Raw genomic sequence first — 27,012 nt, forward strand, 5'->3', positions numbered from 1 at the left:
CCCAGAGGGAGCTGCTTTCTTCTCCCTTAAAGGGCCGGTCAGAAAAGGGAAGGGGCTTGTGCAAAGGTTGCCGGGGTTGCTGCGGAGGACAGATTAGCTCCGTTTCCCGGGCTGTTTCCCGGGCGCTCCGCGGAGCTTTAAGATAAAAAGAGAATCGGTGTGTTTGGAACAGATAAAAGGTAGTTGTTGCTGGCGTGTTTTGAGGTTTTTTTTTAAAATTTTTTTAAAGCTCTCTTAGGCTGACCAAGTTTGAAAACGTTTGATTGTATGAATGGCCAGATACCAGATATTGAATGCTGCCCCTATTTGGGGACTAAAAATAAGTCTTCGACTTTGCTGGCGGGGCTGGGATGTTAGAGAGATGGGCTGTCCCCGGCTCCTTCTGTGTGTGTGACCTCCTCTGAGGGCCAAGCTTGAAGTTTCGGTCTCGAGATGGCCCACAGCCGTTGCTGCGGCAAACTGGCCTGGGCTCCGGACCTCCCGTCGCACTGTCAATGGGGCGCTCGATGACGTCCATGTCCGGGGCGCTTGACCCCGGCGCGCACTCTTGCGGCTGGGCTTTTGGCCCTGGCCGGGCGGCCCAGCCAACAACCCAGTGGAGTCGGGATGTGAGAGTGCCCCCTCTCCCTGCCTCCCTAGGGTCTCCTCCCTTCTGCCCTGTTTAGTCACATGCCCAGGTTTCTCCCCGGGTCCCGAGGAGAGCAGACACAGCCCCGCCCAGTCTATTTCTAGGAGGTGGGTTTGGTGAATAAAAAGGTCAAGTGGTCGGGTCCGAGAGCTGATCCATGGCGAGGGGGGACAGGATGGACACCTGGCAAGGACCGCCCCGCCTGTCCCCCCCCCGCCATCATCCGCCCGCTCACGACTAGCCTCCCCAGGCCACATTCTTGCGCTAAGTGCTTGAGTCTGTGGGAAAAGCAATCCTGAACCGGCCAAGAGCCGGCGAAGCTGATCCCACGATGGCATTTTGTTTTGAACAGTTGCTGGGGTTGACGTTTCCTCATAAGGTAAGGTGTCACTGGACAGTCGGCTGCCCAAATGCCAAATGTATAATTAGCCTGCGCACTCAGCACCTCGTCCCGGAGACCCATAGGCACGGGCTTGGCGGACCTGGTCCACTCAGCACCGTTCCAGGCTACAGGATTCCTGAGGGAGGGCCGAACCAGCCAGGACAGCCTTTGGGAGGCCCTGGCAAGAAGGAAGACTGTGACAATGTAGCCTTGTCTTTGATTTTTCTCTCGTTTTTTCCCCTTCTCTTCCTGTTTGTCCTCTCTTCATTTTTCGGTTGAGGGCGGACTACTGGTTAGATGGGCAAACCGGACACCAGAGGCAGAGTGCAGACTGAATGAGGAAAGGGGATGCAGAGTAAATCTGGCACTATACTACTCTCCACACCCCGCCCATGGGGGAGGGCTGCTAGTGCCCTTCTGTATGCACTAACCCAGTAGGACTAGCCCAGACTTGGCATTGTATCCTGGCTGGGGTAGGGGTTTCAGCTTCTAGTTGACCTGTTCACCTGTCTTTGTGCTCCCTCGCACACCCACCCCAGAGGTCTCAGCAAATTACTGTCTGTGCCCTGACTGCAGCTTCTGTTTTCCCCCTCCAGGCCTAGCCACTTGGGGCTGCTCGTGTTCACTGTGGGGCGAACCTGGAAAGATCTGCTGTCTCTCCCTGTCCTACTCTTGTTCAGCCTGGGGTTTTTAGGAGCAGTGCCTTGTCCTCTCTGTCTGTACCCAGATTGGTGCTTGAGTTTCCTACCTAGCTTCCCAGACCCCAGCTTCAGGTCAGCTTTAGCCTGCACTCTCTGGCAGAGACCAGATTTCTGCAGTCATGAACATGACCTTCCCTCTGTCACCCTGTGCAGTCACCATGGAATTCAGTACTCAGCATTAGGCACTTTCATCAGTCTCCGTTCTTCCCTTGTTTCTAGGCCATTCAGATATTCCTGATACCTACTAGAAGATCCTCTTTATTTTAAAACAAACAAACAAGCAAACATCTTAAACCTTCCACAAATTTAGTGGGATAGGATTAGCTTGTCTATGGCAGCAAGAATGTACCTTTCTGATGCAAGGTGGGGACATGGTTTATTTAGTTGCATTTGCTTTTTATTGAATCAATGAAATATTTCCTCTTATTATAGTAGGGGAAAAGTTATGACTGAATTTTTTTTTTACTGTACCAGACCATAAATATATTATCTATATATATTTGAGTGTATCTTCCTGAATACACATATGTGAGTGCATGGGCAGTAGGCCAAATGACATGTAAATTTTTTTTCTCCTACATTTTTGAAATCCTCATAAATCAGAGAGATTGTCCCTTTCTAAGACAAGAACAACAACCAACAACCAAAAAAAAAAATACTTTAGACTCTGAAAGCAAGTAAGTGTGCACTGCACATGTTAGATCTAGTTTATGACCAAAGGCAGTAAGTAACCAGGATCCAGACAAGTGCTAGGTCATTAATTCCTTAGGCAAGTTGCTTTTCTCATGTACCACCAACACCTCCTTTTTCCTCTGCTCTCCTACCATAGTCCTTTATTTATAGTGGCAAAACTAAATAGTCTTTGTTTATTGTTTATCATATTTATTGTTGCTCTTAATTTTTATTTTGGAAGTAATAAGAAGGAACTTTCTCTTGGTGTATATGTATTTTTTAAAATGCAAAAAACATTTACGGGTATATTATTATGGAGCATGATACAAACTCCTATAATAGTATATTGTGTAAGTAAAATGCTCAACATTATACTATAAGGAAGATAAATGTAAAAAAATTAATTAATAAAGCAGTATCAATATCTATACCTTAAGTTGATTCTATAATGGAATCAGTAACTGAATATCTAGAAGAAATGACATTCAGTAGGAATATTGTCTGCTGAACATTTTTTCATTAGTAGTAGAAAGCAACAGATATTTTTCTTAGTAAGGGAAAAGCACATATTTAAAATATGTTAACATATCTAGCAAATCTTTCTCTTATAAGGCTTTAAGATATATTACTTTAAATACATAAATGATAAATTTTGGTGGCATTATCGAGATTTTATGTCTGTTTCTATTTGACTTCTTTTAGGAATTATTGGGTTATTGGTCATTGATGAATTTTTACACATATCCATCTTATATTAAGGAAACTAGTGACATTTTAAATAATCCTCTTTCAATTAGTACACTAGGTACTGGAATAAATGAATTTTAACAAAGTTTAATATACACTGGCTTTAACCCTTTTAATATTTTCTATACTTTTCAATATTGTTAGGTTATATATCTCTAAGTTTGAAAGAATTCTCTTGTTAGTGAGAGAAGTCATATATACCTTTTCACTATTTACAAACAGCATTCTATAAAAGTATAGTAGAGTACACCTAAAATTTTGATTGATCTAAGAGCTATTTGTTTAAATATAGTTTAGGGGTGCATATATATCAATTGGTGTTTTTGAAGTCAAGTGAAACATTCCATCAAGCTAATGTGCCTGAGAGTACCATATCAGGCACAGACAGGTACTAGAAATGATAAAACACAGATAACATTCAGCAAGATGATTTGCAGATGGGATGTATTATCTGCTGTCATGAGGTTAGATGGGTCATATTACGTTTTTTTTAAAAAGTTAATCTAGGTTATTTCAGAATTATCAAGTTATGTGGGTACATGAGATTTAATGAGAACAGATTTTATTATAAAAACTTGCTAAAAAAACAAACAAATATCCATTGCTTTTTAGAGCAGAAAATGGACTCTTCTCTGCATTTGCATTGCTTCTTGTTTAAGAAAGATAACGCTGCCCTATTATTTTTTCCTAACAAGAAAAATAATACATTGAACATTTTATGTCTTTATCCTAACTCCACATTTTCTACTGATTATGCTCTATCAACATACTCAAGTAAAACAAAAACAAACTGGCACTCTGGTATACTCTATGAAAAGCAGATTTTATTAGCAGTAAGCACATTTTAAATGTATAGCATATCATTTTCGCTTGAGGTTCTTCAACTGTGATCTGAAAATAATTGTTTTGGTAAGAGTTATATCAGAAACTTTCATCATTCTCTTATTATATATCCATCATTCATTTATAGGAAGAGTGTTTTTATTTTCCTTGTTCTGTGGAAGAGGGTAAAAGCTTTTCAGCTAATTGTTTTGTTTAGACATTTAGTCAAACTGGAAATAATTTTAAATTTGTGTTATGGATTTTGATAGAGCTTTTCAGGTTTAAATATCCATTGTCATAATTTGGGTGAAAATATCAATTGAAAGTGTAGGTGGAGGTTGTAAGATGGATTATCATTTAAATCTACTATGGACTCTCTCACCTCTGAAAAAGGGTGCTGGTCTGTTCTTCCTCAAATCTGTGATAGTCTCAAAAAAGGGACCTTGAAACCCTAAAACCTCAGAGAAGCAGTTATCAATTCAGTGCTTAACTGCAAATCCTTTATATTGTTGCTCAAAATATCCAACTTAACACTAATATTAGTCATTCTTTTTATAGTGACACCATGCTTAGTAAAAAACTTCTAAGCACTGAGGTCAGGTGTTGAGATTGGATTCTAGTTTATTTTTTATGAATCAGATAAAGATTTCTGTGCATGAGACCATATGTGAAGATGAGAGAACAAGAACATTTCCATATCAAAGGCAATATATCTGAGGCTGCATGGTAATTAAAATGCAGTGGTTTGGACTCTGTGCACTAGCACTTAAGCAGAGCATTGCCGGGACCTTGTGCATCATGCAGGCGGTTGCCTCTTGCATACTTCTTGAAATACACTTATAATTTTGTACAAACATTTATGCCAGTCCACACTTTTCTGTGGATAATTTGTATTTCATCCAAACCATTCAAAGTAGAAGTTATTTTTTGAGCTACCCCCTCATTATGGCTTTTGTGCATCAACTATTTTTATTCTAGTTGTTTGTATTTCCTTTTACCAGAATGATGGCTTGTTTATATTCAGAATCTCTTCTTGCTCTTCTAAGACCCCTTATATATCACTCGTATTTTACTATTCACTCAAAAAAACTTTCATCTTTAGTAAAGATGTGAATTATTTTGAGGTTAATTGTAGATGCTATAATCTATTGTAAACTAATAAACTACATAAAAAAATCAACTGCCCGGCTATTTCTATTTTATAATGCCAGTATATTTAGTAATCCTCACTATTTTGCACAGTACATAATATTGGAAAAAAATTCCTTTTCAAAATGTTAAAAAATTCTGAAATGTTCTTCTTTACCTTTTAATGGCATGAAAATATATAGTGACATTCTCTTTCATACTACTTCAAGTGAAAAACAATTATTTGAAACTATAGAAATCTTTATGTTTATCTAAAGGGTTATCTCTTTGCATTTATAGGGAGACATTTGAGTTTATTTATAAAGAACTGGGTTAGCATCATAGCCTGTAGTTATTTGGGGATAGGATAGTGAAATTAAAAAACCTAACAATTGGTAGTCCAATGTTGTGTATATTTTAGAAAATTTTCATCTTTGGTAATTGACTTGAATTCGCTGTTCTGTAATTTTCTAGATTTTCTATTTCCGTATTTGCTCTCTTTCTATGCATGTGGTAAGGAATTCACTAGTATATTTTATTTACTAAGCTCCCCAGTCTATAAAGCTTTTAAAAGATTTTTCTGGATTGAAGCACCATGTATTGAAGAAGCCTAATATGATAGTATGAAATCCTTTAAGAGTTTTTGTGTTTAAACTACTTTGGATCAAAATTACTTAAGTATATTGATTTGATGCTTTTCAATGATGACATGTATAAATAAGCATAATAAATATAAGGTAATTCAAAGTTCTTTATGTGATGTGCATGTTAGCATCTATGCAAACATTCTGTATTCTCTCATTTCAAGTTCTCCCATGATCTCTTTCTTCTCTGAAAATTTCACAAGAAAAATCTTTAGATGATCTATTACCCCTGCTATCTTCAATAATTTTTTGTTTCTAGTCATCTTAAAGAGACGAATTGAATTATCTATCTTTAATGTATCCATTCAAATGCAAAAAGGGACTTCAGTGCTATTTGTGATTTTGACTTCACTGAGCACAATTTTTTTGCTTCTTTGAAAAGTAGTTCTTTAAAATTAGACAAAGAAAGTTAAAGATGCTTTACATTCCACGACTGCACGAGCACAATATGAGGAAAAACGAAAATGCAACAGATTTTTAAAAATTAACTTTTATTGGAGTATAGTTGATTTACAATGTTGTGTTAGTTCCCGCTGAACAGCAAAATGAATCAGTTATACATATACATACATCCACTCTTTTTTAGATTCTATTCCCATATAGTTACTACAGAGTATTGAGTAGAGTTCCCTGTGCTATACAGTAGATTCTTATTAGTTATCTATTTTATATATAGTAGTGCACAAATTGGGAGATTGGGATTGACATATACACAGATTTTTTTTTCAATGACAAGCACAGATTTTAAATGGGACTCATTCCGAGGCATGGTTGCAAATATTTCCTTTTATGTTTTACAAACAGATCATTGGGTAATGTGATTGAGCACTAAGTTCTAGGTATCCTGAAGGGCATTTTTGAAGTCACAAGTTTTTACTTTTTAAGGACTTTCTCTTCTATTGAAGATTTTTAATATTTGATAGGTGGGAAATTTAGGCACGGTTGTCATGGTGCTAAGCAGGTCATTGGTAGAAGTGGAGAAAAATGCTCCTAACTAGGAGAGAATAGTTCATTGTTCTCTCTTGGGAAAGAGTATCAAAGGGCAAGAATGTTAGTATTTTCTCAGAAATAATCTCCAGCTATCTCCATGGGCATTGAACCTTCTATGTAGGAGAACTCAGCCACCCCATATGCCCCCAATATACCCATGGTGTAATCTCTAACCTTCCGTTTCTTCAACTCTAAAATGAGAGTAATAATATCTACATCATAAGGTTATTGTGAGGATTAAATGAGATAAATAAATATAAAGCACTAAGCTCAATAGTTAATATATGTTATCTATTATAGTTGAAGGGGTATTGTACTTAGAATTACACAGAGCTGGCTTCCCATTTCAGCTTTACTACGTACTTGTTGTGTAATCTTTGGCAAGTTATATAATCGATTTCTTTTCCTCTTACATGAAATATTCACAGCAATACATGCTCCTTTCTTTCTTCCCTAGAAAGCAGAATTAATTAGTAGTCTCTCAGACTTGGGGTAGAGTAGTGACCAAATGCAGAGTTTGGATGTCCAGCTCTCAAATTTGAGAATATTCCAGTTCTAAGGGCTAGAAGAGATTTTGAAATATCATTTCATCTGACATCCTCCCTCCTCCAGGAGTGTATATCTCCATTCTAATTAGTTAAGAAGCTCTCTTTTTTGGGAAAGCCAGCAGAGAAGGAGATTTTATAATCTTCTTTGGTTATGTGTTTCAGTGATTAACACTAGGAAGTTCTGAATGTCAAATATATACATCTTAACCTGCTTTCTTTTGCTTTGATTTTAAGAAAAAAATGGAAGCATATTCTTCATTTGAATGACACACCTACATGTGAAAAAACCAAAATTAAACTTGCAATTTTTATTTCTTGAATCTTTTCTTTGAAGTCTTATTTCCTAAATTAGTTGAGCGACCTTAGCAAAGTTATGCAACCTCTTTAAGTCTCAATTTCCTAATTTTTAAAATGGGGATTGTGATAGAATTTATCAGATAGGGTTGTCGGGAAGATTAAGTTTGAAGATAATTTATATAGAAGTGCCTAGAACAGTTCTAGGCAACTGTGTTAGGATTAATTCACAATAGTTATAAGTAATTAGTAGTAGAACTGTAGCATGAAAAGGGCCCTTAATTCTCATGTGTTTTATAGAACTCAGTTTTCAAAGTGCTTTCATATTCATTGCCTCATTCAATAAAAGGTATACAGGGTAGATAACCTTACCAGTCATACTGTTTAACTTCCTACTTGATAGGAATAACTGTTTCAGTTGGGTTTTGCTTCAGGATATTATTCACTATAAACAAAGCTTGTGTGTCATAAATTAGGGCTGACATTTTTGGCCTTCTTTTTTCCCCCAATCTCTTTTATATGATGTCAGTACTCATTTGTTTTATCTTCATACTTATTTCCAGAGCCAAACCAACGCTGCTTTTCCGTATACTGAATGTAGATGAATAATACATTGTTGATCAGGAGCATTAAATGTCAGTTTATATATGTCTTTAATTTAAAAATTAAGAAATGATTTAATTATAAATAATAAGTATGGCTAGTTTGAAAGACAGCACTTTTTCAAAATATGGGTTTTATGAGGGAGGATTAATAAAAGGACCCTTGACAGTGAAAAGGTGAGAACCACTTGCTTACATAATTTCAAAGATGAAAATGCAAGATTGATCCTAGTGAGGAGGTATGAATATAGGTAATTCTATGCAGTGTGCTAATTGCTATAATGGAGATATGTATAAGAGCAGAAGTACCTCTGTCAAGGAAAGCTTCTAGTAGGAGATGGCCTTTGGGCTGTGTCATAAAGGTTAATTAGGTTATTTGAAGTAACATCCTGAAGAGCATTGGACATGAGGGAAACATTTGATGGTATTATTGACTATTTTGTAAGTCTGATAGCAAAATGTCTCATATTTGTGTCTTTGTGATCCTAGAAAGGCCATGTCTATCATGAATGTGAAGTGGCCATAGGCCAGCAGCTTAACCTCTGTACTTCTCTTTCCTAGCTCAGTTTTGTGGTCAGGGACATTGTGAGTATATTTTAAGGTACAGAGAAGTTTTCCAAATTATTGCTTTCCTTCAAATATGTAACTAAGTATGAAAATTAAAATAAATGGCTTATTAATATATGAACTGATGATCTGGACCATGAATTAATGAAATTTTGTATCTTGTACTGTAAAAAGTTTTTTTTTCAATTGGCAAGCATGGTCTTAGAGAAAGGGAGATATCTGGAAATTTTTAGATCTGGGTGTTATTTCTGAGTTTTCCAACTATAATGTTGGCATATTCCATAACTTCTTTTTCATTGAGGGATAATGTGAAAAGAAATTAATCCTCAGAGTGATTCAAATTTTTGGGAAGAAATACAAATTATTATTACATAATGATGATGATGAACATCAGCAGTAGTAGAAATAGTAGTAGCAGCAGCAACCCCTCTCTACTCTTGATAATTTCAAATAGGGATGCTAAATGCACCCTTTATAGTTTTGTAATCTGGGATCTCATGTTTTCTAATAACTTTCTGAATGCCTTTTCTCTGAGCTACAGGCCTTCTTTTCTGTTTTTGGTTTGCAAGTTTTTTGTTGTTTAATAACTTGTTTCTCCAAATTAAATACACCTATTGAGATTTTGCAGCTTATATGTAGACTTTGTGATATAATCACTTTCTGAAAAGGGCTTTGTGGTCACATAGGCTGGAGAAGTTATGGCCCTCTTCTGCAATGACCTTAACCTACTGTTTTCCTTACCAGTGCTTTGGTATGCTGTAGACTCGAAGTGTTGATAATGCCATGAAAAATATGATGAAATTTCTCCATTAAAAAAGAAAGGCTCTGAAGCTGAGGAAAAAAGAGGAAAAAAGATGTGAAAATTCTATAAAACAGTTTAAAAACATCCCCTTAGTCATATTAAATTAGTTATGATGCTTTAAAGAACATTTTCCTTTACAACTTTCAGTTGAGTTCTTTAATAAGAAACAAAAGCCCAAGCAAAAAGAAAATAAAAACTGAAATAATATAGCAACTGAACAAAGTTTAACAAACTTGGAACACAGCATATTAGTTAACTGAGTCTCAGGAACATTTTTTACTCTTGAGTTTGAAGATCCAAATACATACTGGAGGAAAACTGGCCTATTTTAAAATTTCTTTTTTTTTTTACACTTGCTTCCATTTAGTCAACTTCTGAGTTTTGAGTTTACAAGCAAAATATAAGATGACTCTAGCAGTGGCCTTGAATTTGGTTGTCTTTTTTTTTTAATTGAAGTGTAGTTGATTTACAGTGCTGTGCCAATCTCTGCTGTACAGCAAAGTGACTCAGTTATACACATATAGACATTCTTTTTTAAATATTCTTTTGCATTATGGTTTATCCCAGGAGATTGGATATAGTGTATTTTAAAATTTCTTAACTGTAGTCTTTTCCCACTGTTAAGATGCATATTGAAAATAGATATATTGAGGTTTAAAAAAGAATTTTAATCTTGGAACCAACTAAAATTACATGTTACATTTAATTTTTATTTTTTAATATAATACTCTAAGGCATTATTAAAAGAAATTTTCAGCTTCTCTGAGGTTAGACCCTTTAAACTTTTACAGACAACAGTTCCAGAGAATGCCTACATATTTGTACTTTTTGTATAGATTTGTGTGATTTACAGGCATGCTAAGGTAGGGTCATGTACCCTGAATACTTACGTGTTTTAAATTGTGTACTAATTTGTAACAGGCTTATTTTCTCCAAGGAAAATATATATAGCAACCTACATTTGGTGGGACTAGTGAACTTGGCAACTTTTAATTCTGTGTATGGCATGGCAGGGAAAGAATGAAAAATACCTCAGCCTTTAATTATGACACCTTGGGACCTTTTCCAAAGCACTCATCATAATTAGTTATGTCTTAGTTGTGAAATTTTGTGTTTAATTTCTTCGTTATGTTCACATGGAAAACTCATTCATGTTACCAGGAGTAAGAGTAAAGTATATGGAAATGTATACCCTTTCATATTGTATGCTGATTTTTTTCTTTTGAATGTTGTTAGCACCACTTTCACATCTTTGGATCATTTTCTTCTTCCTTTCTGATCTATGCATACACTGGTTTCTATTACAATCCCAGTAAAACAGGACATTTGTATCAATGTCCTTTGTTTATTTACCTTATTTTTTAACATCTTTATTGGAGTATAATTGCTTTACAATGGTGTGTTAGTTTCTGCTTCATAACAAAGTGAATCAGCTATACATATACATATATCCCCATATCTCTTCCCTCTTGCATCTCCCTCCCTCCCACCCTCCCTATCCCTTATGAGGCTATGATTATACAGTTTTTAGTTTTGCTTATTTAACAAATTATATCAGGGGTAATTTAAAAATAGAAATATAATTTTATTACATTTAGTAAGAGGGACATTAAATTATTTGGACATCCTAAATTGTTTCAAAGGAAGCTTCTATTTAATTTTAAATACATATATTGCTATTGCATCTTAAAAGTAAATAACTTTGATTATTAATAAAATGTTTGTTTGAATGTTATCACATAGTAGCACTAGTTGGTATCCTCCCTGCTTGATTGGTGTGAATGTAGCATTTTCAGTAGATGAGGTGAAAAGATCATAATTTAGGATGTTTAAGGAGAGAAGGAAATAGAAATCTTAAGTGGCTGGGTTAGCCTAAGGACAACTGGACAGTATTGTTGGTAAGGGTGAGCCTGGAAGTATTCCTCTTGACAAGATAATTTTAAGGCTTATTTGGGGGAACTTCTGACTATAATAGAATAGTGATCTCCAAACGTTTTGGATAGGGCACACCACCAGCGAAATATTTATGAGCATGTGCCCTAATACATGTCCATATTTATTTAAAATTTTATACATGTACTATTGTGGTAGTATATGCTATAAAACATTCATAAATAGATATTAAATTGAAAGAGGTATAGATAGAATAAATAATATTTAAAAACTAACTGTGGTTCCCCCAAACTCTGTTATAGCTTTGGTATTTTTAAGTCTTAATTTAACACTCGGTGATAAAGTGATTTAAAAATTTGGTTCTAGGTTTGGCTTTCTTTGCTACATGGTTTTAATGCTACCACAGCTAAAACTAATACCTCAGAAAGAAAAATACATCCAAATGGAAGAAGTACATTATTGTTTGCACTTAGTAACATGTGATACTAATTTATTAATCCTTTACACAAAATATGCAAAAATTTGTTAAAATGTGGCTAGTAAATCTCTATCTTCTCTGATGACAATCAGTTGTTTTTACCATATTTTTAATAAATGGGCTCAAAAACACATTGAAACTCTTTGGAACAGCATTAAACAGGTTAGAATATTCTGTTGCCAATTTTCAAATTGAAAACAGATGAAAGTTTTTGTAGGTGATAGACATAGAATTTTTGGTAATAAAATCACACTATGATGGAATCATTTCCAAACATGTTTTTAAAATACTTTTTTAATAGAATTTATCTGTTTTGAAAAGCATTTACTGTATCATTTGATAAAATATCACCTTCATCTTGAAGAGACAGATTAAATTTTTTGATGGTATGTATGTACGTATCTGTCTATCTGTCTGTCCATCTATCTATCTAGTCTAGTCTAGCTATTTGATAACACGCACTCACAGCTACTTGTCATCACATAAAAGGTTAACACATTTGGTACATGAGTTTTTTTGTTCCTTATCCTTAAGTTTGGAAACTTTGCCATGAGATAAGCAGTGGAAACTGTGGGTAGTGCAAACAATTCTCATGGTTACTCCTCATCTCGTTTCAAAGCATTGTAAAGATTTTACTGTGTTTTATAGGTTTAGTTTTTAAAGTAATTGCATCATCCTGTAGCACTTGGCTTTAACATTGTGCCGAAATTGCTTGGCTGCGAATGATGTAGTTAGTCCATGGTGTTATCTCTGTAATCTTATCCCTAATTTTTTCTGTTTAGTCCCACCAGGGAAATCACTTCACCAGTAGTTACACTTCGTCACTTTTCTCTAAAAATTACTTTTATTTAAAAAGTAACACTGTTGAGGTTATATCTTCTTTGGTACATATTTTGGTGACTCACTCAACAGTAGTACTTTGCCTATCAAAGATCATAAATTGAGGCATGTTCAAAAATATGTACATTCATTATCTGAAAACCAATCATTCTACACGACATTAGTTTCTTTTTCAAATCTACAGCCACGTTTTCTATGCAACTTCCAACATTGTTTGTGGCACTACACACTGTACAACCCATAAGGACATCATTCACATTGCATTCTAGTTAAATGGTTACCCAGGGATGTACATTGTGGCAGATCTGATTTTTTAGCCAGGAAATATATTTAAATGTTGCATATTGTTTTCTGTGTATTATTTTTAGCTGTTTTTATAGCAGCAGGAAGAACAAGAACTTTTCTAGTAGCATGTGGCTTTTTGTCTTTTATAACTAAGGAACTTCAGAAGAGGTTTCTAAACATTTAACATAAGTTTGGTGAAATTTTGTAAAATATTGGATTGAGTATTGTATGATTTTAAACATTATTGGAAAAATTGCAGCAAGTACAAAAGTTTATATCTGTTTGCTTTGTTTTTAAATGTCTTACTGATTGTAATGGCTTCATATTATTATTTAACAGCTCAAAGTACAGTAGGGTAGGGTACACTGTTAATGATACTAGATATAAATCTACATCTCAAATTGGTTTTTTGATATGTTAAAAAAAATCTTGGCCTATTTCTTATCAGATCTGTTTGGATCATTGTTGTTTTATTGTATAATGTGGCCACTAAAGGGCTACTACTATGGTACAAGTGTTAGCTTGGTCATGGTATTATTGTCACTAACGTGTATATTATTAATATTATCCTCAAACTGTGGTCTCTTTGGAAGGATCTTTTTAAGCCACTTGAGTGTTTGTTCAGGGTTAATTTAGTTAAAAACTAAATAATATTATCAATAATCAGACTACTCTTGCTTCCTTTGGTACAGGATGTGACATATTTATGTTTGATAATCGGTATTTAAATTTAAGTGAGGATTAGTTTTTCTTACTTTTTAATAAATAAATATACACCAGTATATTTCTATAGTGTACTCCTGGGATGTGTGAGCTTACTTTGGAGACCACTTAAATAGAAAAGCAAATGAGAAGGAGGAGGGGTGAGGGTATGATGAATCAAGGAGGAAAAGCATAGTTTCCAGGGAACACTCTACTGGGACAGGATCCCACTGAAGAATGTAGCCAGTCACTGAAACCCTGAGACAGGGAGTAGGGCTACAGATTTATCAGTATGGGAGTTCATTTTTATAGGGCTCTGATATGAGAGAGGAAGCACTTAAGCCACCTTTTATTGCGAGGCAAAACAATCTGAGTCATTTGTTGGCGTGAAGGGCTCAGTGAGATTCCATAGTTCAGTGTGTTTATCATGTTGCAGGGGAGGGGACCAAGTGGAGCATCACTACCTCCTTGAATGCCTGGGGTTCTTTGTTTCTTCTATTCTCAGCCTTCCTTGGATTTAGATACAATCAGAGCAGAAGTTGGGAAAAGTGAGTAAGGCAGCAATGAGGGATGGCTATAGGCTAACATTGTTTTCAGCTTTCTCTTCTCCCTTTCCCTCTTTTCTCTAACTTGGTATATTTGTTGGGCAGCTTGGTGTAGTAGCAAGGACCCAGTTTGGGAGTTTCAGCTCTGCCAATAAACTTTTGGTGCTTTGGCTAAATCACTTCTTTCTAGGAATCAGTTTCTTTACTGGTAGAATGGGAAGTTTGATGATCTACAAAGAGGTTTCATCTCCAACATCCTGTTTATACCCTTCTGGGATAGGGCTCTGTGCTACCTCTATACAGAGCTTTCACTGAAGTTCCCTGTTCTGTATATCAACCTCAAAGCACCATGTCCACTCTCTGTCTTCTAAACTGACAAATGGCCAGGAATCTAATTAATAAACGAATTCATGCTGGTTTGATTAATGAGGAAAAACTGTAAAATATTTCTATCTTCTTCCCTTCACCCTTCCAACTTTGATAAAGTATATTTCCACAGTGTGATCCTAGACAGCGCTCTTGCTTTCTAACCTAAAGTGGCTAGTGAGAACTTTAGGAAGGAAGTATTAGCATCTGAAGGGTTGTGTCTGTGAAGGAGGTTGGGCTGGACGAGATGGACAGGGCATTGGGATACAGCCATCAATCCAATCCATTGTGTTTGGCCAGGCTGGCAGCAGTGGACAGTGCCAGGTTTTTTGAGTATGGTTTCTGTCACCAACAGAGTTGGCTGTCTTTGAAGTCTGCTAGTTAATCTCTTCCAGAATCTTAGAGTATAACTATCACTTAAGAGGAGGAGGATAAAGGAATCTCTAGGAATAAGAATCCCCCCTATTTTCAGTAAGAACTTAGTTCTCTTCTTTCAACAGTTTTTTGAAGCATCTAATAAATGAACAGATTCCAGATTTTCTTTTTCTTTTTAGTACCTATTCATTGCCATGGATGGAGGCAATACTGAGTAATGAAACAGATGGATATCACCAAAAATATATTGGGCAATAGCCACATATTTCTGGGTGCTTTCATAAGATGGAGATAATAACCTGAGTATCATAGTTTTTGAGAGGTTTCAATATACAAAATACACTTGGAAGAGTGCCTGATACATTGTAAGCTCTCATTAGACATCAGTGATTATTTTATTATTTCATTTGCATAACAATTCTGGGAGATATATGTCATTATCCTCATTTTATAGACAAAGAAATTAAGGTTTGGGGAGGGACAATGACTTGCCCAAGGTCACATAGTCATTAAATGGCAGAACCATAATCTAAACCCAGATGTCCTGGTTTGAAGTCCTATGGTATTTCTGCTATATAATACAGCTGCCTCTAATAGGCACGTAAGTCATGAGATTTCCCCCAGATAATCTATAAGCTAGATAATTGGGAGCTTGGATAATCAGGATAATCAGGAGCTGAACATGTTATTATGTGATGTTGAGTTTCAGTAAGTTTGGTTATTAAGGCAGTCCTTGTTTGCAGGCTCGATGTGAACTGAAAGTCATCTATATCAGAACCATATCCTCCTTTTGCATAGTTCTGATCTCAGTTTTACATAGTTTGGATGTCTTGGTTTGATCTCAGTTACTGCAGAACCTTGCAAAGTGAGGACCTGGATCCAATATGCACTAGTTTCAGTTAACACAGTGTAATACAAATTGAGGGCTGTCTGTATATCTATTAGCTTCACATTCACATAAAGAAACTCTCACATTCTTTTTCTGTTGGACCAGTTAGATGGTTCATTTCCACTTGATAACCCATTATTTTTTGCATTCTTTTGCTTACAAGGTTCTGTTTCTGCTAAGGGAGGGCACCGTGTTACATAAGTAAGATCTTGGAAGGTCACTGGTGATTGGCTTTTGGCTTAAAGGCACACCACCCCTGACATTTATTGTAATGCAGCAGTAGATCTCTCTCTGGACTTAGACACATCTGTTTTCTTTACCTTTTTTTTTTTTTTTAAATTCTCTCCACTCTCCATTACATGTCTAAGTTTTCTTTCTGAATTGATGTGTCTCTTTCCATCTTTTCCAGCAATGGAGAAGAAGGCCAGTGGGGCCAGTTATCTCTCAGTTGTTGTTTTACAACTCACTGTTAGTTGCAGTAGACAGTGAGCCGCCATTAGGCAAGAACTGAGTATATTTAAATTTCTTTTTATATATAGATGCTTAAATTCTTTTTAAGCACTTATTAATAATTTCAACCTGAAGATAGATGCATAGAATGCATAGGTATCAATATTAGGGCAAGATAAGATTGAAAATACTGGTGCTTTGAATGTCCTCTTGTCCCAAATGTTTAAAAAATTCTCCTCCCTTGAATTTTTATTGTTCTCCTGCCCCTTCCCCATCTTTAAGATTATGTTTTAAAACCTGTTCTTAGTTTCCTTTGTCAAGCATGCTGAAGAGTAGTAATTCTTTGCTGACTCAACTTTTATTTCTCTTACCTATACAGTGCTGGAGAATTAGTTTGGGGTAAAGCGAGCTTGTGACCTTTTGGCTGAGAGCATACTCCACCACCTTCTGGCTTTACCTTGGACCTGTTATGTTGAACTCTTTAGGCCTCAGTTTCCTTATCTGTAAGATTGCACCCACTTCTTCAGGTTGTTTTAGGATTAAATGATTAAATATAAGTGCTTAGAACAGTGCTTGGCACATGGTAGGTGCCATGTAAGCATTAGTTATTATTAAAGTGAATGTCTTTAAAAGGAGAATCTGGCTAAAAGTAAAGAGTATTATATTCAAATACTTTATTGAAGGGGTAAAAATAAATATTACTAGAATGTAATGTAAAATTATCCTGCAATTTCCCCAACGCAATGACTCTACAGTACTTTTGAGAGAGAATACTCACTGTTCTATAGTAATAGGTACTTTGAGAACCTCTTCAAATGCAAATCAACAAGTCTACTTGAACTAATATTTCTTTACTATAAGGTCAACATCTTAATTTTTGAGTTTCATAATTTATGGAGAGTAGTTGACTTGGGTACAGAGTGAGTTTGGGTATGAGTTTTCTTGGGGCTAGATTTTTGACAGTAGCAATAACTGAAGAATCAGTGGTGAACTTAAAGAGGTGGCAGCTAGCAGACAGGGAGTTTGACCCAGGAGGCACCCCACAGTGAGGACCCAGGTGCAGCCTGGCTTGGCCAGTGATTGCAGACCTGATTTCTAGGCCCTAGAAGGTTATGGGCGGAGGCAGCTGGCTGAGATTGGGGTGTGGAGTTGGTAACTTTCTGTTGTCCTCAAGACTTTTTTAGATGCAGGCTCAAGTATCCTGTGGACCCAGGTGGCATCCTCTGGGAGGAGCTCAGCCTCAGCCAAACGTGGGCCAGGGATTGCAGGCTTGAACTCCAGGTCCCAGAAGATTCCTAGTGGAGGCAGCAGACTGGCTATATTAGATCTAGGATTTGAACCCAAGTTTGTGTGCTGGCAAAAGCTAAGCTCTTTCCACTAATGACTCCATGCAGTTTCCCTGGTGGAGAGGGTACTGGTGGAGAAAAGGAAAGTAGCTGAGGCAGTGGATGTATCTATGAGTTCAGCATCTAAATGCATAGATGATATACAGTATCTGAGAGGGCAGCTCTGAAATCAAAGGGGCTGCCTGCAGGCAGCAATGACATGGTGAAGGTGCCAGAGGAAATGGCAGTGGTATGGTAGTTATTATAAGCCTTTCATGGATAGATTAGAACTTGGGAATGCATTTCTGTGTATTCCTGTAGTGCTTATACCTCAAATCATAAACTCATAGTTTGCATCATGGAATCTCAGAGTTGAAAGTGTTCAGTACAGTAGATTTCATGTACATGATCATCCAGTCCATGCTGGGGGAGCAATGATAGAGACGTTACTTCCCCCTTTCCACTCAAATGTGGATCGGAATTTTGTTTGTTTGTTTATTGTTTAATTTTTAGTGACTAGAGCAATGCCTGGAACCTAAAAGCACCTAAAAGCACTCAGTAGCTATTATTGAATGAAAGAGTACTTGGATAATTTGTTTAAAAGTATGTTTTATATATTAAACAATATTATGTACCAAGTGGTATTTCCTTTAAGTCTTACCTTAACCCTGTGAGGTATGTATTATTATTTCCAATTTATGGATGAGGAAACTGAGATTCAGGAATTAAGTAATTTTCTTTTTCTTTTTTTAAATTGAAGTATAGTGGACATATAATATTGGTTTCAGGTATACGACATAATGGTTTGGCATTTATGTACATTACAAAATGATCACCACAATGTCTAGTAACCACCTGTTACCATACAAAGGTATGAAAATATTGTTGACTACATTCTATATGCTGCACATTACATCCTCATGACTTATTTATTGTATGGCTGGAAGTCTGTACCTCTTAAATCCTTTCACCTATTTCATCCAATCCCCCATCCCCTTCCCTCTGGCAATCACCAGTTTGTTCTCTGTATCTATGAGTCTGTTTCTATTTTGTTTTGTTTTTTGGATTCCATATATAAGTGAAATTGTATGGTATTTGCATTCCTCTGACTTATTTCTCTTAGCATAATACTCTCTAGATCCATCCACGTTGCTATAAATGGCAAGATTTCATTCTTTTTTATGACTGAGTAATATTCCATTGTATATATCTATCTATTTCTTCTTTATCCATTTATTTATTGATAGACACTTAGATTGCTTCCATATCTTGGTTGTTGTAAATAATGCTGTGATGAAAATAAGGGTGAATACAGCTCTTTGAATTAGTGTTTTCATTTTCTTTGGATAGAAACTCTGGAGTAGAATTGCTGGTTCATATGGTAGTTCTATTTTTAATTTTTTAAGGAACCTGCATACCATTTTCCATAGTGGCTGTACCAATTTACATTCCCTCCAACAATGTATGAGTGTTAGAAATTAAGTAATTTTCTTAAGGTGACATTACTAAAACACAATGGTCAGGATTTGAATCTAAGAGTATTACCATTATATTATACTGTGGAATTATCACCTTTGTTATTTTAGATAATATTCTTTTATTAATGGAGCCTAAATTTCTATGGAAGCCACATCATGCTGTTGATTCACTAATCTTACTGCCAACTAAAACTCACAAGCCTTTTATTTACCATGTCTCATCCATCCTATACTTGAGCTGCTGAGTTTTTGTTTTGGGTGTGGGGAGCTAAGTGCAGGAGCTTGCCTTTATTCCAGATAGATTTTCTCGGTTAGATTGATTTGATCTTTCTTTTTAATTAATTAATTAATTTTTGGCTGCCTTGGGTCTTCATTGCTGCGTGGGCTTTCTCTAGTTGCTGCGAGCAGGGGCTACTCTTCATTGCGGTGCGTGGGCTTCTCATTGCTGTGGCTTCTCTTGTTGCAGAGCACAGGCTCTAGGCACGTTGACTTCGGTAGCTGTGGCATGCTGGCTCAGTAATTGTGGCTCATGGGCTCTAGAGCGCAGGCTCAGTAGTTGTGGCACACGGGCTTAGTTGCTCTGCGGCATGTGGGATCTTCCTGGACCAGGGCTCAAACCCATGTCCCTTGCACTGGCAGGCGGATTCTTAACCACTGTGCCACCAGGGAAGTCCCTGATTGATCTTTCTTCATTAAGATTTTTTGGTTTAGTATGCTTTTAAAATTTCATCAAGTATTTTTTGGCATTTATTGGTAAAATAATTTGTTTATTTTTTAGTTTTAGTTAATATTCTATAAAACATGTTGATAGATTTTCTAGTGCTTAACTAGCCTTGTATTACTCAAATAAGCTATTTAGTTATAGTATATATTTATACATATACGTATATTCATGCTGCTGAATTTGAATTTTGTATATATGAGTTATATCACTGAATACAATATATCAATGTATATCTGCTTTCATTAATTTTTATGCTATCTTTATAGAGTTTTGATAGTAGGATCATGACAGTTTCATAAAATGAATTGGAAGCTTTGCATCTTTGTCTGTCCTCTGGAAACACAGAAATTGTCTACTGCCATCTTTGTCTATTGGAGAGCATAGGAATTGTCAGTTCTTTACAAGTTAAAAAAACTTAGTTGTAAAACCATTTGGTCTTCACACCTTTAAAAGAGATAGGTATTTAACAGTACTTTATTGGTCTGTTCATATTTTCTATGCTTTATCGAGTCAGTTTTGGTAATTTAAAAGATATATTGGTGTAAAGTTGACATGATATTCTCTTATTTTTTTCTTTTTCCTATCTATGGTTATATTCTCTTTCTTATTCCTTATGTTTTTAAAATTTTTGTTAAGACCTTTTTGGATCTTGATTCTGTCATTTAACCTATTAATTAGGGAGTTCCCTGGTGGTCCAGTGGTTAGGACTCTGCACTTTCACTGCTGAGGATCCAGGCGCAATCCCTGGTTGGGGAACTAAGATTCCACACGCTGTGAGGTGTGGCCAAAAAAAAAAACCCCAAAACAAAATAAAACAAAACAAAAAAACCACATTAATTATTAGAAACTTTGTTTGAGCGTGGCTTAATTAATTAAATAAAATTCAAGAAACATTTATTTAGTATCTTCTATATGCCGGATAGATGCTAGAGATACAAAGATGATTAAAACAATGTCCTACTCTTAAGACATTTACAGTATAGCAAGCATATTGGAGACTGGTTGTCAAATGGCTTGCTGAAATTCAGATACATTATTTCTAATGCATTACTCATCTAGCAATAAAGTACTTCTGAAAAAGAAACAAAATAGGTTGATATGATATTCTTTGTGAACCAATGTTTTTGTCCTAATGATTACCTCTTGTCCCTGTAGGTGGTCAGTTATACATTCTAGAATCTTGTCCTGGTAGTTAAATTCGTGTAAGGGATGTGTACTGGGACATATCTTGCTCATTAATAGAGATTCCATTGGAAATATTTTTAGGGAATATTTAAACCATTCTAGAATTTATACACTTTATCATCTAGAGAAGTGCTTTTTAAATTTTAGTGGGCATACAGATCATCTGGGGATCTTATTAAAATGCAGATTCTGATTCTGTAAGTCTAAATGGGGCATGAGATTCAGTATTTCTAAAAAGCCCCCAGGTAGTGTCATTGTTGCTTTCCCTCAGGGCTGCTAACTAGGACCACACTTTGAGGACAGAAGGGTAATATATATTCTGATTTACCCTTAGTAAGATGCCAGGTTTCAGAAAATTAACAAATAGAGCATTTAGGCTAAAATTAAGAAGACTGACAATGCCTCATATGTTGGTGAGGATGTAGAACAACTGAAACTCTAATATCTGCTGGTGGGAGTATAAATAGTTATAACCGATTTTGAAAATTATTTGATATTATATGCTAAAGTTAAACATATGCCTATCTATGACAGCAGTTCCAGTCCTAGGTATATACCCAAGAAAAGTGAGTGCTTATGTCCACCAAAAGACATGCAAAACATCTTCATAGCCATTTTATTCATAATAGCCACAAATTGTAAACAACCCAGATGTCCATCAACAGGAGAATGGATAAATAAATTGTGGAATACTTATTCAGTGGAATACTAACACAGCAATAAAAACTTATTGATATTCACAACAACATGAATGACTCTCAGAAATTATGTGGAAAATAGAGAAGTAGGTAAAGGAGATAGAAACAGAGCTAGATAAAGATTAGAGGAGGTAGAAGATAGAGTAGGTATGTGATTCTACTTATTAAATTCAAGACCAGGCATAACCACTCTACAAGTATAGAAGTCAGAATGGGGTTATCTCTGGGGATGGGTTATTAGTTAGGAAGAGGCATGTGAGAACTTTTTAGGGTGCTTTTAATCTGGGTGGTGGTTACATGGGAGAGTACATATGTAGAAATTCAATGAATGAACTCACTGACTGAACTTAAGATTAGTGTACTTTACTCTCTATTATACTGTGATGAAATTTTTATTTTAATAAAAGAAATAGAGCATTAAAAGATAAAAAGGTACCTTTTGAATTCTGAACAGGGCTATTTTTTTAGCAGTGGAATTGATTTCCAAGTGAGTTATATGTTTTCATTCACAGTCATCTACTGATGAAAATATTAAAAAATGTATTTAAAGGTAGTGAATTAATGTAGCTGATTCCTTAAAATAATAAATATAGTTGCCATTGGATTTTAGGATAATTGAATCACAGCTCAAACACATTTTGGTTAAGTCAGAACATTTCCATTGTTTTGAAGGGAGATGTGAAACTCCCAAGAAGACTAGCTCTCATCAGCTATTTTGGAAATCAAAGAAAACCCTTTAGAGGTGTGCTTTGTCTTTTTACTCTTGAAACCTTCCCTATCAATTTGTAACTTATGTTCTCCATCCAGATGCCTTAATACTCATGCTGTAATCTCTTACTGCCTAAAATTCCCCATTGTTTCTTATTCAGGACAGATCTTAAATCTATTTTTTATCTCTATCTTTATTTCTCTAATATTTCTCCATGCCCCTCTTCTCAGGGTCATAGGGTTCTGTAGTTTTCAGACTTTTCGTAAGCAGTAGAACCCATTTTTCAAGTAAATCCTTATTTATGGAAATCTAACAAAGATAAACTTTGGCTGAAACCTTGACTGCTCAGATCCCTTCAAATCTTCCTGAATTCTGCCTTTCAGCTTACTCTTTCCTCTTTATCCCACAACTTGAGGGTGGGATACACTGGGGGGCAAAATAATATAACCTAGCCCAATCTTTTCACTTTACAGAGGAGACTGAAGTACAGAAAGGGCTTCACAGCTATAGTGGTCAACTACTTCAGGCTATCATAGAATTAGTTTTAATTGCTAAGTAGCAAAATTGAAATGTGGAAAAATAAGATTTAAAAAATCTTTACATACTGTTTGAATGATCAGTATAGTGATCCCCAAAATATGCTTTTCACGTTGTGCTCATAGGCAAGTAGCCACAATTAAAAATTCCCTGTTACAAGGAAACATTAATGACATCTTAAAAACAGTAGTGTTATTTTTGACAAGGGTGCCAAGACAATTCAATGGAAACATAATAGTCTTTTTAACAAATAGTGCTGGGACAACTGCATATTCCCATGCAGAAGAATGGAGTTGTATCCCTACCTCACCTCTGACTCCTAAACATAGGAGTATATCTTCTCGACCTTGGATTAGGCAGTGATTTCTTAGATATGACAACAAAAGCATAAGTGAAAAAAAAGATAAATTGAACTACATTAAAATTAAAAACTTTTTTGATCAAAGGAAACCATCAAGAAAGTGAAAAGATAACCTATAGAATGGGTGAAAATATTTGCAAATCATATATTGATAAGAAAGTAGTATTCAATCTATAGAAAGAACTCTTATACCTCAACAATAAAAAGACAACCCAATTTTTTAAAAGGGCAAAGAATTTGAACAATTATTTTTCCAAATAAGATTTACAAATGGCTGATGAGCCCATAAAAAGATGCTCAAGATCATTAGTCATTAGGGAAACGTAAATCAAAATCACAATGCGATATTACTTCTCACACACTAGAATGGCTATAGTCATGAAAACTGAAACTAACAAATGTTGGCAAGGATGTGGAGAAATTGGAACCTTTGTACATTGCTGGTGGGAATGTAAAATGGTGCAGCCACTTTAGAGAACAGTTTAGCCATTTCTCAAAAAGTTTAATATGTAACTACTATATGACCCAGAAATTCCACTCCTACTAGCTGAGATATGGTCCCCTCAGAAATGGAATAGGTGACAAAGAAGCCTTTGATAGCAAGAAGGGAAATTAGGAAAGATATATTATAATAAATAATATTGTGAAATGCAATACATATTTAAATTGCTTTTTATAAAGCATAATGAAGTTAAATATTTAAAAAATTCTCTAGTCATTTCCCTTTTGCTTACCAATTTAATAAGTGAGATAATGTACGTTTGTGTGTATACATTTTATTTTATTTTATTTATTTTTATTAATTAAAAATTTTATTTGATAGTTTTGGCTTTTCTAATCACAATATTATATAACTTCCCCTTTTTTCTTTCTTTGACATCTTTTATTTCTGTTTTCATAGTTCTTTCTTCCAGTTTTTTTGGATATAATTGACATAAAGCACTGTGTAAGTTTAACATGTACAGCATAATGACATACCAGCATCATGAAATGGTTATCACAGTAACTTTAGTAAACATCCATCATCTCATATAGATACAAAATTAAAGAAATAGAAAAAAAATTTTTCTTGTGATGAGAACTCTTAGGATTTACTCTCTTAACAGCTTTCATATATAACATAAACCACATTTAATTATATTTGTCATATGGTACATTACACCCCAGTACTTGTCTTATAACTGGAAGTTTGTACCTTTTGACTGCCTTCATCTGATTCCCCCTCCCCCAGCCCCTGACCTCTGGTAACCACAAATCTGATCTCTCTATCTGTTAGTTTATTTGTCTTTGAAATATAATTGACCTACAACACTGTGTTAGTTCCTGTTACAAAACAATGTGATTTTATATTTCTGTACATTTCAAAATGATCACTATGATAAGTCTAGTTACTATATGTCACCATACAAAGATATGACATAGTTATTGACTATATTCCCCACACTGTACATTTCATACCCATGACTCATTTATTTTGCAACTTGGAAGTTTGTACCTCTTAATCTCCTTGACCTATTTCTTCCCTCCCCCTACCCCCTTCCCCTTCGGAACCACCTATTTGTTCTCTGTATCTATAACTCTGTTTCTGGTTTGTTACGTTTGTTCATTTGTTTTGCTTTTTTAGATTCCATGTATAAGTAAAATCATATAGTATTTGTCTTTCTCTCACTTAGTCACTTAGCATAATGCCCTCTAGGTCAGTCCATGTTGTCATAAGTGGTAAGATTTCATTCTTTTTATGGCTAATATTCCATCATATAAATATATGACATCTTCTTTATCCATTCATCTATTGATGGGCACTTGGGCTGCTTCCCTATCTTGGCTATTGTAAATAATGCTGCAGTGAACATAGGGTGCATATATCTTTTCTAATTAGTGTTTTTGTTTTCTTCAATTAAATACCCAGGAGTAGAATTGCTAGACCATATGGTAGTTCTATTTTTAATTGTTTGAAGAATCTCCATATTATTTTCCATAGTGGCTGCACCAATTTACATTTCTAACAATAGTGCAGGAGGGTGCCCTTTCTTCACATCCTCACCAACACTTGTTATTTGTTGTCTTTTTGATAATAGTCATTCTGACAGATGGGAGGTGATATCTCATTGTGGTTTTGATTTGCATTTCCCTGATGATTAGTGATGTTGAATATCTTTTCATATTCCTGTTGTCCATCTGTATGTCTTCTTTGGGAACATTTCTCTTCAGATCCTCTTCCATTTTTTAATAGCGTTTTTTTGATGTTGAATTGTATGCATTCTTTGTGTATTTTTTTTTTACATCTTTATTGGAGTATAATTGCTTTACAATGGTGTGTTAGTTTCTGCTTTATAACAAAGTGAATCAGTTATACATATACATATGTTCCCATATCTCTTCCCTCTTGCATCTCCCTCCCTCCCACCCTCCCTATCCCAAGTGTGTATACATTTTAAAATGGAATTTGTGTGTGAGATTCAGTTTTTAAAACTAGAAATTAGTAACTGTAAATTAATTAGCTTCTTCAGTTCCTTCCTCCCTCCCTCCCTTTCTTCCTTATTTCTTTTCTTTGTTTCCTTTCATTTTTAAAGTTTAGTTCCATTAGTTATTTACATTTTTGAAAATTTCCCTTTAATTTTTAAAGATAATTATCTGTAGTATTTTGGAGAGACTATTAAATAGGAATAGGAGTGCTGTAAGGAGACATGAAATAGAGTATATTTATTCTAAATTTGAAAATCCCCTAGTCTTCCTATTGCAGTTCCTTTAACAATTCTTTATAGTTTTAGTTCTCTGCTTAGTATATTTTCTCAAGAGGTATTTGGATTTTTAAAAAAGTGTGATGTTTTAATCCAAACGAATGAATCTTTAAAAGAAGAATGTTAAACGCTATTTTATGATATTAGAGAAGACATGTCTTATTTGAGGTGACAACATGTGTTTTCCAGATTGGGGATTTTATATCATGTAGGTTATTTCTTGGTTGGTTTATGAATGAGAGTGCCTTCAGTCCTTAATTAACTTCAACAAATGAGTATGTGTGTAGTTGTTTGTGGTTTTCAAAGAGCTTTTCTCATACATTACTTCACTTATATTCACAATAACTCTGTGTGAAGCAGATTTGTTCTTTTTAAAAACTGAAGTGTAAACATGCAAAGTGTATAAAGTAAAATTGTATGTATATGTAATGAGTACTTACAAAGTGAATTCCATGTAACCATCATGCAGGTTAAAAAAAAAAAAGAACACTGACATCATCCCAGAAGCCACATGTGTCCCTTCCCAATCATACCTCACCCTCTCCCTTTAAGGTAACCACCATTCTGTATTTAATGTTAGTCATTTCCTTTGCTTTATAGTTTTACTGCCTATGAATGCAGCTCTAAAAAATACAGTTTGATTTTGCCTGTTTTTATGAATTATATAAATCATACAGAGTATATTTTTATGTGTTGCAGTTTTTGCTCAACATATATCATCATGAAATTCTAGTTCATTAATTTGCTTTTTATTGTGTTAGTATCAGAGTTTATCCTCTCTATTGTCAGTGAGCATTTGGGCTATTTCCAGTTGCTGCTTATTACGAACAATGCTGCTGTGAATTTTTTGTACATATATCTTCTTGATGTATATGTGCACAAGTTTCTCTAGGTTGTTTTTGCA

General features: G+C 35.2%; 1 protein-coding gene across 12 annotated transcripts in view; it reads left to right on the forward strand.

Moving 5' to 3' along the window:
• SOX6 (SRY-box transcription factor 6) overlaps positions 1–27,012 on the forward strand; it is a 631,442-nt gene that overhangs the window by 7,282 nt on the left and 597,148 nt on the right. The gene's annotated exons all lie outside the window — the stretch shown is intronic.

The sequence above is a fragment of the Pseudorca crassidens genome, chromosome 9, assembly GCF_039906515.1.
Source record: "Pseudorca crassidens isolate mPseCra1 chromosome 9, mPseCra1.hap1, whole genome shotgun sequence".
In the NCBI taxonomy this organism is placed as follows: Eukaryota; Metazoa; Chordata; class Mammalia; order Artiodactyla; family Delphinidae; genus Pseudorca; species Pseudorca crassidens.